The sequence below is a fragment of the Tamandua tetradactyla genome, chromosome 3, assembly GCF_023851605.1.
Source record: "Tamandua tetradactyla isolate mTamTet1 chromosome 3, mTamTet1.pri, whole genome shotgun sequence".
NCBI lineage: Eukaryota > Metazoa > Chordata > Mammalia > Pilosa > Myrmecophagidae > Tamandua > Tamandua tetradactyla.
In genome coordinates, this window is record NC_135329.1 from 79,203,113 (window position 1) to 79,221,799 (window position 18,687).

An 18,687-nucleotide genomic window follows, 5' to 3' on the forward strand; every position below is an offset into this window, starting at 1 on the left:
AACTGCCACCTCCCAGGCACCATGGACCTGCAACTATTTCTGGCCTCCGCAGCAGGTAGAGAGAGGACCAGATGGCATGGAGCAGCTGAGCAGCCCCAGCTCCAACCCCACAGCAGCCCCACAGCAGCCCCACAGAAGCCTTGCCCCCTCTGACCCATGGCTTTGAGCATCAATGGTCCAGCCCTGCCCCCACCTTGCTGCATTGACAGATGAGGAAATGGAGGCCCACTAGAGTTGCCAGTACCATGGGATTCAAGAAGGGGCCAGCAGGGGGCCAGGCCTGCAGGAACAGTTAAAGGCAGAGCTCATTTCGCAGGCTCTTAGGAACAGAGTTCATTTCAGGGGCTCCACTTGAGACCCAGAGGGAAGGGAACACCTGCCCGGCCACCTGAGAGTCACACTGGTCCACAGACAAGCCCTGTCCCTGCTAAGGTGGCAGGGAGCTTGCCACGGGTGATACCAAGAAATGGACCACTCCGGCTCAAACAACAGACTCAGCAAGGAAACGAGCATTTGCTGAGCTCCTATCAGGTCAAGGCACTGTGTTGGCCCTGACGGTGGTGGGAAGAGTGGGCAGGCTAGGGCACAGGAGTTGGGGGGCTGGGAGGGGTGGGGAGGTGGGCACAAAGCACCACGTGGGCGGCTAGCTTTTGAGTCAGAGAAGCTGGGGTAGAGCCCCTGTTCCACCTTTTACAAGTAACATTCCTTCTTGGAGGCAATCTCCATGTGGAGAACCTGCCCCATGGGTTCCTGGAGCCCTAGAGAAGGGGGGCAGCACAGAAAAAGGTCCAGCCCAGAGTACTGTCAATCAGTGTTCACCTTCATCCTCTTCACTCACCCCCCACCTAGGGTGGGAGGGGGGAAGAGACATAGACATGTGCCTGGAGAAGTGGAAGGGGGAAAGATAGTGCCCTGGGAGACACCTTCCCTCAAGTGGGTGCTCAGAGCTGGCTTTATGGTGGAGGCAATTCCAAGGGTTTTGGGTGGGAGATTGGGTGGGAGTTCCGGGGAGGAGGGACAGGCAGGATCAAAGAAGGGAGTGGGGTTCCAGAGACCCAGGGTGAGGCAGGGATGTGTGTGCGGATTGCAGCAACCTGCCCAGGGCAATGGGGCAAAGGAGTGAGGCATAAGAGCAGGAGGCCCAGGCAGGGTTCTGGGTTTGCCCTCCCTAGAGGAGGGAAGCCCTAACAACTGAGCAGGGTCGGTAAGGAGCACACCACCCCACCCCCACCCCTCAATGGCCCTTCTAAATCCACAGGGCGTGGGAGCCAGGGGCTTGGCAGACCCAGACCACAGGGCCTGGGACTGGGAGGTTAACTGCCTCTTGAGAGGTGGCGCCCCCCCCTCCTGCTCCCATTCCTGAAGGCCCAGCTGCACCAGCCCCTTCTTGTGGGAAGCTGGGGAAGGGGGATCCAGGAGCAGGCAGGGAAAGCTGGGGGAGGAGCCCAGAAGGGAGGCTCAGCCACCCCAGGACCGGTGACCTTGACTGGGTCCCTTCCCTTCCAGCTCCATCTGTAAAGCAGCAGACCCGACTCAGCCAGTCCCCACTGGGTCCCCAAAGCACTGGGGTCAGGCTGCTGGGAGGCACGGGGTCAGCCAGGCCTGCAGTTGGCCCAGGCCAGCAGCACCCAGCCAGCAGCTGGGACCCTCCTACGCAGAGGCAGCCACGCCCAGGAGTTAAATGCCAAGACTGCAAAATGGGAGTGGGGGTGGTCCCAGGGCCATGTGGGGTGGCCAGGCCAAATCCTTTCTGGCAGAGCCCAAAGCAGGACAGAAGCCCACCAGTTAATGCAGCAGAACCGGGCTTCCCCCAGCTATGCTCCTGAGACCCTGGGGCCACATGCCGGGAAAGGCCTGGGGCAGAGCGTGGTCAGCCTCAGGTGACGTCTCTGAGGTATGGAAGGGCATGGATAGGCGCTCCCTGCAGCCACGGGAGAGGACAGAAGGGCCAGGGCTGGCAGCTGGTGGTCTGGTTTTGAATCCCGGCTTAGCTGCTCACCAGCTCTGGGCTTTGACAGTTGAGTCTTCACCTGCCTGTCGCCCAGGTCTGTGGGGTACACCAGTGGGGCACAGGGGGCAGGAGCACCCAGAAGGGGAAAGGAGTTGACCCTCCCTGAAAACCTAGGCAGGAGGGATGCTGATTTGACCCAAGGCCAGTATCTCTCTGCCCCATGAACCACACCCCGCAGAGGCTGTCCTGCCCTTCAGATTGGGGTGCAGCATTGGAAGGAGTTGCTCACACCCTCAGTGGTCCCACTGTCTTCACACCCAAGTAGAAGCAGAACCCCCCGCCCCCCACATACACACACACCTGCCTGGGACAAAGGCCCAGCCATATTTGGGTTTTCCATAAGCTCCTCAAAGGGTGAGAACAGGTGATGGTAACCCAGTGCCACCCTCCTCCATCCCCTTAAAAGAAAGACTGGGGCAGGTGGAGAAGCCTCGGCTGCCACCTGGCTCGCTGCACAGAGCCTAAGCCCACACTCAGCTCCAGAACCAGGCCCTGCTGGCTGGCACCTCGGCCAGTGCCTTCCTGCTTCCCCCAGCCCGGGGAGGCCCTGGCTCGCTCCCACCCACCCCATCCGGTAGCAACGGCCCTGCAGTCTCCTCAGCAGCACCGGCTCCTTCACCGCACTGGGCACTCCACTGCCACACCTGGGTAGGACGAGGCAGAAGCTCCCACTCCCAACATGACATAATCAAGGAGGGGGGCTAACCACACCTGCAAAATGGCCGCCGCAGGTGAAGCCCCAACCCCCACCTTGGAACTTGGAGCTTCCCTTCAAAGCGGCACCGCCTTCTCAGGCAGAGGGGGTGGGCACGCTGCCCAAGGCTGCACCTCGAAGACAACGCAGACCACAGCGTGACAGAGTGCTCCCCTCGGCGGATACCACAGCCCCACCCAGCCCCACCCACTATGCTCTGCCCCAAGCCCCTGTTCACTTGCCTGGGAAGACCTTTAACCCCAGCAATGCAGGCACACCATGAACCCGGCGGCTGCTCGGGAAGCAGTGTCCCTTGGTCCTTGGAGAAAAGTCCCTTTTCCCGGGGACGTGGGCGCGCAACGGGTCTGCGCCCGGACGTCGTGCCCGCGCCCCGCAGGCTCCATGACTTGGCATTCCCTCTTTCCCTTCCCCCTCTTGTCCTGCTGCCCGAGTATCCACCGCCTCCCCAGCACCCAGCGCCCAGCAGGCTGCCGACCCTCCCTCCCGGCGATCCTACCTCCCATCCTTCCGCAGCTCGAGGGCTGCGCGAATGGTTTTAGGGGAGTTGGGGAGAGGGTGGCTATAAAGGGGGAGTTCAGGGATCTTCTCTATCAGCATTCCTTCCTGTCATCCGAGACCGAGAGCTGGGAAGCGACGCCAGCCTAGACGACGCGGCCCCGCAACCCCCTCCCCACCCGTGGCAAGCCACACCTGTTACTGGGGCGCTGACTGCGTAGACACAGGCCGCGTTCGTGGGCGTCCCCTCCCAGACGGCAGGCCTTTCTGGAAGGGGCTAAGGTCTCTCGGGAAGACGGCCCGCACGGGGCGGCGTACAGGGCAGCCCTGTGCGGAGCATCTAGCTGGAGACCGGGTCCTCCCGCCGCAGCCCGCCCCGCCCCCCGCCTGTTTTGCTCTCGGCTTCAGCATCCGCCCTCCCCCACCCCGGGGACCAGGGCAGCTGCCCGCGCCCCGCCGCCCTGGCACGCCCTCCCCGGGCCCGCACCGCATCCTCGGCACAGCCCTCCATCCGCCCCTCCCCCGCCGGTGTGGGCGCAGTCCCGGCTGGCTCATCTCCAGGGGAGGGGGTTACCGGGAACCCCGTGTCATCTCGCGAGCCAGCCAGCGGCTTGCGTCCTTTTCCCAGCGACCCCCGCCCGCCTCGGGGGAGGGTCGTGCTGCGGCCGCTTCTCCAGCGGACTCAGCCGAGCTACACATAAAGAACCAGCGGACACCCATGAATTTGCCCCATTGTTCTCCGCGGAGACGGGGGAGTAGAAGGGGCCGCGCCTAGGACGCCGGCGCCGGACCTGGGCTCCGCATCGGGGCTCCCCTGCCAGACTGGCCTCAGCGCGCGCCGAGGGTGCAGGTGCGCGATGCGGGCGCGGGTGGCGGCCTTACCTCCTCCGCGTCACTGGCGGCGGCCCGGCATGAGCGCGGTGGCGCGCGGGTCCCCAAGCGCAGAGCTGCTGCTGCCTGCTAGGCTGCGCTGGGCGCTGTGACCGCGGCGTCGCGTGACGGCCGCGCGCCCCCGGCCCGGCCCTCCCCGCGCCCCATCCCGCCACTCTGGTTGGCTGCGCGCGGCGCCCGAGCCCCAGCCGCCAGCTGGTTTGTCGCGCGGGGAGAGGGACGGGCGTCGCCGCCGCTGCCGGGGAGGGGGCTGGGGCAGGCTGTGACGTCACCGCCGACACCGCGGCGCTCTCCGCAGAGAGGGGGGCGACTGGCGGCCGGCCCGGACGCTGCTCCCCGCTTCCCCGCGCAGCCCCGGCGCGCCGGGCCTGGCGCGCGAGAAGTACCCCGCGAACCCACCTCCGAGCCTCTCCGACCTGAGGCCCCCGCCAGGTGTCCATCGGCCACGCGCCGGGCCCTCCCCCACCCTGGCCTCTTTTTAGTGAAATCAGTAGACATACCCCCTGCCCCACCCGGAGGGCTGACTGCACAAAAAGACTGTCGGGGAGACACAGAGCTCGCGTGGGCTTCTTGCACCCCGGGGCAGTGAGGGACGGTGCTGGGCACAGACTCGGGTGTAACAGGTGGGTTCTTGCACCTCAGCTCCCTTCTCGGCCCAACCACTGGAGGAAGGGGCATCGCGGACATATCACGGGTGTCCCAGCCCTCCGCGCAGGGATGATGCAACAGGCCGGGGGACCAGCCGCCTCTCCTCCCATCATGCTTCGGGGGGGTGGACCCCCACCCTCCACCAGCTCGCCCCATTATCCAGGCCATCAGCCCCTCCTGTCAGCATACCCCGCCTTGCCAGCTTCACTTCCCAGGACCACCAAACACCCGAGGCTCTTGGTCCACCCTGGCAAACCCAGTCTTCGCCAAACCAGCCAGCCTGTCTCTGGGCCCACCAACCTCCATCCCGCACCCCAGGTCTGGGCATCCCTGACCGCGCCTCAGGCCACCTCACTCCCGAGGGGCCCTCCGTTCAATGCGCTGGGTGTGGGTGCGGTGACGTCATGCCATCGTGAAACAGGGTCCCGGGGTGCCTCCCCTAGCCACCGAGGCTAAACCTCCCCCAGCGCCCAGCAGGTGCCCTAAGCGCCCTAAGCGCCTGGCTTTATCATTTAATCTGCGCACAGTCCAGGCAGGAAGTCACGCCTGCGTCTCACTCTGCAGCAGCAGTACTGCGTGTGTCTTCTAAGTCACGAGGGCACATGGCCTGTGCCTACCTTCTCTTTATCCACTTTGCAAACAAGACCACCCTCCCCTCCATGACAAGCCAGGCAGCTTTACCGCTTTTTCTATTTCCTGGAATCACTTGCAAAAAAGGAGAAGTTAATTGCTCTTTCCAGCTTTGATGGAACCAATAAAACCCTGTCATCGCTTGAGGAGTATGGAGAGGGGAAGATCGTTAACTAGCACTGCAAGTTCAGTCATTCTTATCGATCTGGTCAAGTATTCTATTTCTTCTTGAGCTAATTCTATATTTTTTTAGGAATTAATCAATTTCTTTTATGTTTTGGATTATTGCCATATTTATTCTTAATTTTTGTTTCTGTACTTATTCTTTTTATTCTGTATTTTTATTTACATTTTTCTTTTTAAATATTTTTAAATGTTTCAAAAGACCAATTTTAGTTTTCTTAATCTCACTTTTCCCTTTATTTCATTTATTTCTATCCTTAGCTGTTATTTTCTTCCTTCTTTGTTCTTTAGATTTGATCTGTTGTTTTGTCTGGAGCTAAGTACTTAGCTCATTTATTTTTTAACTTTTCTAATTTTCTGAGGGATCTATTTTAAATTAAGCAATTCTTCTACAGCATTACCCTGGCTGGGTCTCAAACATTGGGCATATAATATTTTCATCATCATTCAGCTCTAACTATTTCTCAGTGTCCCTGCTGATCTCCTTTTAAACAAAGGGGTTATATGATAGTGCTGTTTACTTTCCGATATTTACTTTCCCTTTGCTTTGTTTTTTATTGTAGCCTTTGTTACCAATTTCTGATTTAATTGCATTACTATTGGAGCACAGACTCCATGCTCAGTCAGGATCCTGGCACGAAGCAGATGGCAGCCACTAATTGGGTACCTGGAGGAGTGTGTGGTAAAGGGCTCTACCCAAGTTATGGCAGGGGCGGGATGGGCAGGGTTGGGTGGTGTTCCCTGCTCTCTGCCCCTAGATAGAGGTAGATCTTGGTGGAGAGAGGCAGCCCACCCAACCCCGGACCTCTCTCGTCCCACCCCTCACCCCCTCCCCCACCTCCTAATGGTGCTGCATCAGCTAGAGCACCCACCAATGAGGTCCATTTAGCATGTTCTCCCTAGGGCACAGTATGTGGGGCAAAGGGGACTTAGAAGCACAAACAGAAGAACCCAGCCAGTCTGCACACATCACTGGTCCTCTGGAATTTTCTGAAGTTTCTTGAGGTCCATACAGATGAGCTCTTTTTGTAAATGTTGAGGTGTTCTCTGTTCCATGGTATTATGGCTTGAAACTGTTTATATATCCTAGAAAAGCCATTTTCTTTCAATCCTGAGCCAGTCTTGTGGGGCTAGACCTATTCTTTAGTGTGGAACCTTTGATTACATTGTTTCCATGGAGTTAGTCCACAAGGGTGTGGCCATTTGTATTAGATGGAGATGTGGCTCCATCCATTTGAGGTGGGTCTTTATTAGTTTACTGATGTCCTTTAAAAGAGGAGACAATATTGGAGAAAACACAGTTGCTTCAGAGCCAACAGAGATGCAGACATTTGGAGATGCTTGGAATGTGAGCCCTCGCTTAGCTGGGTGCTAAGCATTTGTAAGTCATTTATAATGACTTACATTTATAATTTATAAATGACTTATAAAATTAGCCAGAACCTGAAGAGAAGAAATCTCTTGTCCTAGAAGATGCTAAACTAAGAGATGAAACCCAGAGTTTTGCCCTGGAGCAGCTAAGTCAGGGCCCATAGGTGCTTAGAGAGGAAGCCACTGGAATCAGAAGCTGGAACCAGGAGCAAGAATGAGCAGATGCCACCCACGAGTCTTCCCATGTGACAGACATCAGTCTTACTTCTTGAGTGAAGGTATCTTTCTCTGGATGCCTTAGTATGTGTGTTTATTATGGTCTTGGAACTATAAATTTGTAACTTAATAAACCCTTTATAAAAGCATTCTGGCAGCAATTAGCAAACTAAAACACATGGGTATAGAGTGCTATATACATTTAATACCTCAACATTATTACTTTTATTATTTAGGATTCAGAGATTTTGTCTTCTTGAGCTATTAAATTATTATCATTAAAATCACCAGTTACAGTTGTTGAAATATCTCTTTTTCTCTGCAGTTCTGCCAGTGTTGCCTAATGGGAATTGAGTCTTTGTTTTTTGATGTAAACAATTTTGGCTGATGTGTATTATTATTTTTTAGCTCCTTTCCCCAGTACACATGCATTATCCTTTGTTTTGATGGGTTTTTTATTTAAATTTGAATCTATCATATATTAAGATGCCAACACTGATACTTTCCTTTGGTTCATATTTGCCTGGTGTATCTTTCACCAACTTTTTATATTAAATATTTAGACCCTTTTGTTTTAAATGTATCCCCTTTAGGCAACCCTGTGTTGGAGTTTTTTTTAGTCTAGTCTCTCCTACCTGTATTTTTAATTTAGAACTTAATCCATTTGCAAGTGTAGTAATTACTGTTGTATCAGAAACTCGGTTTTGCCATTTTACTCATAATTTTCATTTATTGTATCTCTATTTTTATTTCTAATTTTTTTTTGAGGGGGTGGTTGCATGGTCTGAGAATCGAACCTGGGTCTCCCACATGGAAGGCAAGCATTCTACCACTGAACCACCCGTGCACCCTTGTATCTCTTTTTCATATTTTTCATCGGACAAATTGAGTTTTCTTCAGCTGATTTACTCTTTTTCTTCATTTTATTCTTATAGCAGTCACCCTTAATTGAAGCTCCTCTCTCTTTTTTATTTATCCCTACAGCTGTGTGGTCTCCCCCGACAAACAAGTACCTTAGCTGCTCTGCATTACCAAGCCTGTTGATATTGTCTAGAGTTATAGATCTGCGTTAATATGGGTATATTTTCTCTTTTCTGTAAGAATAACAAACTTTTTAAGGTACTTGATCACTCTTATTTTCCATAACTCTTGAAGCTTCTCCTGCATTTGTGTTGCTTATAAAATTAAAAAGCTTTTTTTAATGTAGGTCTTGGGATGGAGACTGTTCTGAAGTCTTGTATGCCTGAGAATATTTTTGTCATAACTTCACTTTGACTAGATGTAAAATTCTAATTGCATCCAGAAACCTACAACCTCCAGATGGGTCCTTAGACCAGTAAGTCCTGAAATGCAGAGGGGCCAGCCTCTCCAGAACATCAACTAGTTCCCATATTATTGACAGCCCCTTCCAATATGAAAAAGTTAGAATGGGTATAGTCCAAATACCCCTAAAGATCAAAGGAGAAAGATCAAAGGTGGTGGTGGAGTTATACAGAGATGGTAGGATTTAACAACTCAGTATGAGTGCTGATTCATTATATTGGTATTTCTTTTAGTCTCCAGTACCTTAGAGCAGCTAGAAATAAAAACCTAAAATTGTAGAATTGTAAGCCATGCCAAACTCTGAAATCTCATCTACAACTAATCGTGATGTACTTTGAAATTCATTGCTTTTTTTGTATATGTTATTTTTCATAAAAAAAGAAAAAAGAGAAAGAAAGTAGAGTACGACAGAGGAGATAGGATTTAACAAATGAGATGTCTGCTGAATCATTATATTTATATTTCTTTTGGTCTCCAATGTCTCAGAGCAGCTCGAAGAAAAAACAAAAACTCGTGGAACTGTAACCTATACCAAACTTCAAAATCTGTTCTATGACTACTTGTTAAAATGTACTTGGAAATTCATTGCTTTTTTTGTGTATATTTTATATTTCACAATTTTAAAAAGTTAAAAAAAATTCTAATTGCAAAGTTGGTTTCCTTCAATATTTAAAAAAATATTACTTCATGGTTCCTTATATGCTGTCGAAAAGTCCAATGTCCTTCTGGTTCTTGTTTCATGCACTTTTTCTCAAGATTCTTCTAAAATCCTCTCATGGTCTTTGGTATTCAAAAATGTCAACCAAAGGTTAGGTGTGGATTTTTCTGTCTATCTCCTGTTTGACAGTTTGTGAGCCCTTTCAATCTGAAGCTGTTCATTTTCCTGTAACTTTGGAAAATTCATCTCTGTTGTTTTTTCAAATATTTTCTCTTCTTGGTTTTAATATCTTTCTTCTTGTGAGACCCCTAATGCCTCTGAGCTGGCCCTTCTGTCCTCTGTAGCTCTTCTTTTCCCTGTTATACTTTCTCACACCCCTTTCTGGCTGCCTTCTGGGGGGCAAAGGCCCTCCATATCCTCCTGCTGAGTAAGTCAGACACAGGGACACATGCTCAGCAGCCTCTCCCAGCCCTCGCCTACCTCCCGCCTCTGCCTCCTTTTCCTTTCCTATTGCTTGATCAGTTTCCAGTCTGCAGCCCAGAGAGACGTCAGGTCCAATGAAAAGGCCCAGCCAGACCTTCAGTCTGGAAGTCGGGACCAAGCCGTCCACGACGCTTATGAGGCAGGAATTTGCAGTGACAGGGCCTCCCCCAGGGGTGGGTAAATGCTCAACCCTCACACAGTGCAGGGTCTCTCCTCTCCACATGAAGTGGGGCATGCAGAGCCATCCACTGATCCTGACCCCAGTGGCTGTCCTTGCCCAGGGAACTGGCAATGGTGGGCCCTCTTCCCCTGCTCTTTGGCCCCTGGGTGCTGGGTAAGTGATAAAGCAGACATTTGCGGAAGGTGTCTGTGGTGCCTGAGCCTGGGTTCCTACCATGCACTGTGAAGGACCTCACACCAAATCTTCCCATCAGAATGACTCTGCTAACTACAGGTCAATGCTCTGGATTTCCACCCTGCTATGACATGATCTCCTATGTCCTTCAGACCCAACAGCCAACCCCTTTCTTTCAGGTCAGGTCAGATGCAGGTCAGAATCTCCTTCCAGCAGTGTGCCTTGTCTCATTCTCTATGATTCTTCTGGTTTTCAAATTGTCCACGCGAATCACATGAGTCAAGAGCCCCTGTGCCCATTTGAAAGGATTTATGTACCCTAGAAAAGCCACGGTTTAATCCTAATCCAATGTTGTGTAAACAACTGTTTCTTTTAAACCCTATTCAGCACTGTATGTTGGAAACTTAATTAGATTATCTCCATGGAGAAGTGACTCACCCAATTGTGGGTATTAACCTTTCATTAGAGAGAGATGCAACTCTACCCTTTCCAGGTGGAACTTGATTAGTTTACTGGAATCCTTTAAAAAAGGAAGGATTTTGAAGAGAGATATAGAGCTCATGCGGCCAGAGACCTTTGGAGATGAATAAAGAAAATGCCCCTGGGGGAGCTAAATGAAACAAGAAGCCTGGAGAGAAAGCCCCCAGATGTTGCCATATTTACCATGTGCCTTTCCAGTTGAGGAGAAACCCTGAACTTTGTCAGTGTTCTTGAACCAAAATCTTTCCCTGGATGCCTTATTTGAACATTTCTATAGACTTGCTTTAATTTAGACATATTCACGGCCTTAAAACATGTAAATTTGCAACCTAACAAATTCCCCTTTTTAAACGCTGTTCCATTTCTGGTATATTGCATTCCAGCAGCTTACAAACTAGAATAGCCTCCCTCCCTTGTAATGTTATAACACGTCTGGGAAAATGGGGGTGAAATCATGGATGGTTTTCCATGGATAAAGGAGAACCAGTAAAATCAATGGATTCAGAACTGGGGTGAAGAAGCCTCCTGCTCTGACTGATAGCTGTCACCCTAATTTCTTCTTCAGACTGATCTTGAGAAAATTATCAAACCCATGCTTCAAAATGTCCACAGCGTAACAAAGTTCCTCCATCTCACCTTCCAGTTCACCAACATATTCTGCAGCTTTACCCATCCTACTTCTTGCCCAGCCTGTTCTTTCTTTATTTCAACCATTTTTCAATCCTGTTCTTGTTTCATGTGCAAATCTTCGCTCTCTTCTTAGGTGTATTTAACTTGTTTATTTTTAATTCTTGGTCCACCTTTTCTGACTTTATTATTTCAGTTTCCATGCTGTGGCAGCCATGGAGGGGGGGTGTCAAGGAATGGCACGTACTTGTGCATCTCCTTTGCTCATACACATGCTCCTTTGTCCCAGTGGATTCACTTGCAAAACACAAGTTCAAAAGTAAAAGCTTGGAGAATTTCAACATAGCAACAGCAGAGTATAAAACCAAGAGTGGTGTCCTAAGTGTGTGGCCCTGTGTAAGTGCCCAGGTCTTACACCTGTGATCCTGCCCAGCCCTCACACTCTCACACACTGATGGTGTGGGTGTGCCAATTTCTTTTATTTTCTTCTCGTTTTTCTTTCCGCCGCCTCCTCCTGCTGCTTCTCCTTCTTCCAATTTCATTGTTTCCCTTTGAACATATTGCTTTGATAATTTTTCAGCTTTTAAACAAAAACTTAACAACAGGATTAACATGATGTGATGTGTTTCAGGGCTTGCTTCTGCCGTTCCTACTTGTTTCCTACTTTCTGAGGTCAGAGTTCAAGGGTGCAACACAGGACCAGCTCCCTGAAGCTCCTAGGTCTACTGCATCAAGACCTCATCTCACACTAATAGCCTCCTATCAGATAGATGAAGGACTGTCCCCTATACCTCTCTGTACACACGGAAACTGCAAGTTGTCTAAATGGCCAAGGAAGGGATAGCCTCTGTCTAGGAATGCTGCATTGTCTCTCTGGAACCAGGCCCACTAGACCCTCTTGAGCAGGCTATGCTCCCCTGGTTCTCTTTATCTCCACCAACTTAACCACCATCCATCCACTCATCCATACACCCATCCACCCACCCATCCCTCCAGCCACCTATCCATCCATCCAGCCACCCACCCACCCACCCTTCCATTGATCCATTCAACCATCCACTCACCCATCCCTCTACCCTCCCACCCGTCCATCCATCCATCCATCCACTGAACACCTCCTGCATGTCAGTTGATGGGTCCCAGCCAGAAGATGGCACAGATGAGTGAGCAGGCCCTGGGAAGCCTCTGCCCCTGGAGGGCCATGTGGGGAAGACATCCCTGCCTTGGGAGCGAGAGGAGGTGACCCTAGGAGACCTGTAGGGGGAATGCCATGTGAGGTGACCTGTGAGGCTTACAATTCGATTTCCTAACATAATGTTGATCTCACTGAGTCATGGAAGAAATTAAAGCTGTAATTTCACAATGTCAAGAAAATTAAAATGAGACATTATATAGTAAAACATAGGAGATATGGCTAAAAGTGTGTTCAGAGGAAGATGACTGCCTTTGAACACTGACCCAACTGAAAAAGAAAGCATGAAAAGAAATGAATGAACCATTTAGTTTTCAACTTGGGAAGTTAGAAACAGAACCAAAATAATCAAAGGAAAGTGAGAAGGGAATTAACAAAGGCACGAGAAAAAAGAAACTAAGTCAGAAAACAGAAATTAGTCAGAATTTTTAAATAATTGCTTTTTTAAAAGAAAAAGGAAGAGGGAGAAGGGAACATATTGATTAGTCTACTCAAGAAAAATATGGAAGAAAGCAGAAACATATAGAACTAAAAATGAAAAGAAAACAAACCACATATAGAGAGGAACAGTAAAGTTCTACATGAATAATTTGAAAACATACAGGAAATGAATGATATTCTGAATTAATAGAAATTTCATTAATTTACCTTAAAAAGTTAGAGAAACAAAATAGATTGCCAGCAATGGAAGAAGCAGAAAGTTTTCAAAGAGCAGCCATCCCAAGGCCTGGGCCCAGATGGTTTCGCATTCTTTTAAACTTAAAAGACTAGAACATTCTACCATTACTTAAACTGATAGCTACAAAGAAGAGGAAATCTCTGAAATTGTTTTTGCAAAGTCAGCATAATACTGATGCCAAAGCCTAATGAAGAGACCAAAACAAAGAAAACTAAAAAAACAGCCCCTTCACTACACTGGTGCAAATAATAAAATGACCAAATTGAATTCAGTGATATATTAAAGGGATCATACACCATGATCAAATTCTTCTTGGAATTCAATGGTGGTTCAATATTACAGACTGCATTAATATTACTTACCATTTTAGTAGGGCACAGGAGACAAAGAAATAGGGTGATATCAATAGATGCAGAAAAGGCATTTGACCAAATGGATCATCCGTTTTTGGTTTAAAAGCAAGTAACTAACCCTTCAAGGAAAAGATGGCTTCTTCTTTCACTTGTGAAAAGTGGATGAGTCCAGCCAAGTTTATGTGGAGGCAGGAATAGCTTCAGTCCGTGTGACTTTGGGCATCTGAATTAAAACCTCTAGACCCATGAGCTCCCCTGAAATGGGATGAGAGTAGTACCAACCTTACAGAGCAGTTGTGAGGGCCAAATGAATTAGTTTGAATAAAAGCCTAAGACCTGGCCCAGGCACACGGTGAACCCTAAATAAAAGAGAGCTGCCATGGTGAAACAAAAAAGAGTCCCTTTACAGCCAGGGATGTGCAGTTATTATCTCTATTTCATTCAGAAGTATCAGCTGATGCAATTAGAAGTAAGCAAGAAATAAAAGGTAAAAATAGAGGAAAAGAAAAAACAAAATTATCATTATTTGCAGATGGCACGGTTGTCTGAAAAGCTATCAGAAACCATAAGTTAAGGGCAGGCAAATAAAATTACCATCAAGAAGACAACAGTTTCCGTAAAAACAAACCGTAACTGGCTAGAGCACATACCAATCACAATAACAGCCAGAAAGATGAAATGCCCAAAATTACTTTACAAGAAACTTGTAGGTCTCTTATTTATAAAGAAATTATACAGAAAACATTGAAAATCCACTGGAAAGGGGCAAGTTAATCGAAAAGAGTAGAGTACTCTTGAAAAAAAAGGAGCAGTATTGTAAAAGTGACAGTTGTGTCAGGGGTCCCTGAGACCCCAAATACATCCTCTGCTCAGGACCAGTGTGTCAGCCTAGCAGGATAAAACACACCCCCTAATAAATAAGGGACTGCAGGTACATTCCTTCCCCCATTGTTCCCACCCTATGGAAACATTCACTGGAGACAGCCTGACCCTGGTAGCGTGTTTTAGGACATCCAGCTCACACCCTGGTGGTGGATCTGTCCTTGGTGGGGAGGGGATGGGTGTGTGTGTCCTCCACTGCAGGACACACACACACACACATTGGAGATGCGCTGTGTGCAGAACAACTTCCTGCCTTGGCCGTGGCTTGAGACTCACTGGCTTTGAGGACACAATACCCACCAGTGAAGCTGACCCTGCACTGTCTCTTGTCCCTCGGAGCCTGTGTGAGTTGTGCTTTGCTGGCAACCCCGACACCTGTGACGGAGTGAGGGGCTGACTTCTCTTCAGGTGTCTCTCCTTTTGACCAACACCCGTGTTTCCTAAGTTAAAGCTACACATCCAATGCAAGCACAATTAAAATAGTTCACATGGAAAAGTAAATATGCAAGACTCACTAGGAATTATTTTTAAAAGAAGAGGAATGAAGGAGGACCTTCTCTGTTAGATATTAGCACATATTATGAAACTCTAATGATTAAAATGATACTGGTATTGAAGAAGAGATAGATAAAAAGTTTATGATAGGGGCGGTGTGATGGTGGCTCAGTAGCAGAATTCTTTCCTGCCATGCAGGAGACCCGGGTTCGATTCCTGTTGCCTGCCCATGCAGAAAAAAAAAATTATAAGGGTGTCATTTCAAGTAGGTTGGGAAATTAGATAATAAAGCCGGTGTTAAGACACTGTGTAAAAATATAAAGTAGGATTCTCACCTAAAAAGACAGCAAAATAAAATTTTAAGTGTGAAAAATGAAAGGAGAAGCTAGAATGAAGCATGGTGGGTGGAATGAAGCGTGGGTGTTTGGATTTGCTATCTGGAGTGCAGAAAGCAGGACACACAATCTAAATGCGCTAAAAAGGAAGGCTGATGGGCTACGTAAAAAATAAACATCTTTATGGCCAAAACACTGTAAACACAATTGAAAGGTGGACTCTGCCCTGCGAAGAACATTTCAACATAAATGAAGATGCAGAGAATTTCCCAAAAGTACAAGAAGCTTATGCAAAGCAAAACCAGAAAAATGGGCAGAGATTATTCAAGGACAGTTTATAGAAAGAGGACAAGTTAACTGAGAAACAAAGAGTCAGAAGTAAAGAAGTGCAACTGAAAACAGCAATATATATTTTTTTAATTTTTATTGATAAAACAATACATAAACACAAACATTCTTAACATACAAATATTCCATACATGGTGTACAATCAGTGGCTCACAATATCATCACATAGTTGTGTATTCATCACAATGATCATTTTTAGAACATTTGCGTCAGTCCAGAAAAAGAAATGAAAAGAAAAAACTCATATATCCGTACCCCTTACCCCTCCGTCTCATTGACCACTAGTATTTCCATCTAGTCAATTTATATTAACCTTTGTTCCCCCTATTATTTGTTTATTTTTTCTCCATTTTGTTTATTCATCTGTCCATACCCTAGATAAAGGGACCATCAGACACAAGATTTTTACAATCACACAGTCACATCGTAAAAGCTATATCATTATACAATCATCCTCAAGAAACATGGCTACTGAAACACAGTTCTACAGTTTCAGGTACTTCCCTTTTGCCACTCAAATATACCATAAACTGAAAAGGGATATCTATTTAATGTGTAAGGATAACCTCCAGGATAACGTCTCTACTCGATTTGAAATCTCTCAGCCACTGACACTTCATTTTTTCTCATTTCTCTCTTCCCCCTGATGCTGGGTTCCAGCTCATCTGAGGATTTCTGTCCCATATTGCCAGGGAGATTTATACCCCTGGGAGTCATGTGCCCCATTGTGGGGAGGGCAGTGAGTTCACTTACCATGTTGGCTTAGAGAGAGAGGCCACATCTGAGCAACAAAAGAGGTTCTTTGCGGGTGACTCTTAGGCCTAATTTTAAGTAGGCTTAGCCTGTCCTTTGCAGGAATGAGTTTCATAGGGGCAAACCCCAAGATTGAGGGCTCAGCCTATTGATTTGGTTGTCCTCACTACTTGCACAAATATTAGAAATTGTCCAAATAGGAAAGCTGAATCTTTCCTCCTTTCTCCCCATTCCTCTAAGGGCACTTTGCAAATACTTTATTCACTGCCTAAATTACTCTGGGATTTGTAAGGGCCTCACACTAATCTGGACAAACCAACAAAATCTCACACTTTATTCAAGATTCCCTATACTTATGGTGTTCAACTAAACTGACCATTAAAGTTAATTTAGGAAATGTACTACCCAAAATATCAATTTTGTACCCGATAAACATCTCTCCCATTAGTCTCACACAGAACTTGAAGTTTAAAATATGGACGATATCATCCTTTACCCCGTATTCTGATATACTTTAGTCCTATACAGATCAGCTTCATCCATCCCTCTGCTCAATGTCTGATCACTTTTTCAACTTTTTAAACAGTTCCTGTATGGGGTACTGCTGACTTTCATAGCTTCAGAGCTCTGACTGCAATATCTTTTTTTAACCCTTTAGATTGTTCCAAAGTAAAATGCCTGGTGATACCCCACAAGGCCAGGAAAAGAGCCCCGTTCACCGTGGGGGTGGCAGGGCAAACCTCAGAATTTTTCTGCAGGGCAGTTTGTCAAGTCGTGTCTGCATTTAAAGTGTTTCTCCCTTTGATTCATGGGCTAGAAATTTGCTCCAGGGATATATACACATCAAAGTTTGCCAAAATAAATAGGCAAGGATATTTATTACATCAGTGTTCAAAGAAAAACCTGGACATAAACAAAGTGCTTGCCCCTGGGGTGGCTTAGTAACCCAGGGTGTAAAAAGGTGTGATTTCTAGGAAGACACTAAAAAGAAAGTTTCAAAAGCCTAACAGATCACCAGGATGTTATACTGAATTATTAGAAAGGGGGCACAAAAGAGTGTACATATTATAACCCCCTTCAGTTTCTGAAAGGAATCCCAAGAAACTGTTGCTTGCGTTTGCTATGGCTGGGGTCTGCTCTGGGGTGTGGGGTCTGAGGGGACACTCACTTTTCTTATATATATAATTATTGATTTTTGGTATATATGATTTGGTATGTACAGTCTGAATTTTCCAATCTCATTCAGGTAAAACCTTTTTATGTTTTCTAAGAGTAGAGATTAAGATCCATTTTCATCTTTATTTTCTTTTTTGTACTGTTCTAAATTTTAAAATACTAATAAATATTACATCAAACATAAAAAAAGGTTTAAAAATCCTTTCAGCAATGTAGAATTCCAGACAAGAGAGACCCTCCATCCACACTGAATATAAAGTTAAATCATATGAAATTACCGATATTTGCTTATTTTAACCTCAAAAATAGTAATTTCAGATGATTGAACCTAATAAAATTGCAGAAAAACATCTCAGAAAATTTAACATACACTATCCAAACTTACAAACAGAAATGAAGGCAGGCCATGGTGGCTTAGCAGACAGAGATCCCTTCTACCATGCCAGAGACCCGGGTTTGATTTCCAGTGCCTGCCCAGGCAAAAAAAAAAAAAAAAAAAAAAAAAACCAGATATGAAAAGACCTCCAGGTGCCAAAAACCAAGAGAAACTCAAAACAATGGTGGTTGCTAAAGCCCAGATGAGTGGAGGTTGTCACACCTGAGGGCAGCTGGGCAGGGGCGGGAGGGACTGGCAGGGGCAAGGTGGGCAGGGCTGGTAGCCCTACAAGAGAGCTCTGGGGGCTCCAGGGTTTAAGGGCCCAGGCAAGGCTGTCCACAGGGGGTCACCCTTGGCTTACCACTCACTGCTGGAGCCCACCTAGCAAAGCTGGGAGGGACAGGACCTGGCCAGCCCAACAGGCCTGCAGTGACCCGAGTCCAGGCAGGGCAGGCACACAGCCGTAGACTAAGAACCGGGTATGAAAGCTGGGAGCCACGTGGAAGGTCGTGAACCATGCTGGGAAAAGATTCCAGAGACTGCAGGAGGGAGTAGAGAGACTCGAAAACAATATTTGAAGAACACTGACTTAGATTTTTCCAGAATTGCCAGTAGACAGAAATGTTCAGATGAGGAATCAGTAAGGTCCCCAATAGGAAAACTAAAGCCAAATCCACACCTGGACACATTAGCATGAAACTGCAGAACACTAGACACAGAATAAAGGGGAGGATGGGAAGCAGAGTGAAAAGACAGGGCACCTGAAAAGAGGTGGCAGTTGGACAGTTAGGGGAGAGGAAGCCGCGCTGCCTAACTGCTGGGATGATTAGTCCCCGGGCTAAGGGAGTTTGAGTTTTTGTCGTGGAGGAATAGCGTGGGGGATTCCAGCCGGGGTGGACCTGCGCTTTGAAAGGACGCCGACTGGCCTCCAAACACTCCCACCCCATCCCACCCCACCCCGCAGAGCACGGCGTCCTCCCGGCCCGCAGCGCCCATGGGCTCCCGCCCTTCC

At 47.8% G+C, this 18,687-nt stretch overlaps 1 protein-coding gene across 1 annotated transcript in view; it reads right to left on the reverse strand.

The window, feature by feature from the left end:
* KIF1A (kinesin family member 1A) overlaps positions 1–4,187 on the reverse strand; it is a 54,387-nt gene extending 50,200 nt beyond the window's left edge. Inside the window, exon 1 of the mRNA XM_077151744.1 lies at positions 4,104–4,187. The gene's annotated coding sequence lies outside the window, so the exon portion shown is untranslated. The remainder of the gene's footprint in view (positions 1–4,103) is intronic.
* Positions 4,188–18,687: the final 14,500 nt, after the last annotated feature.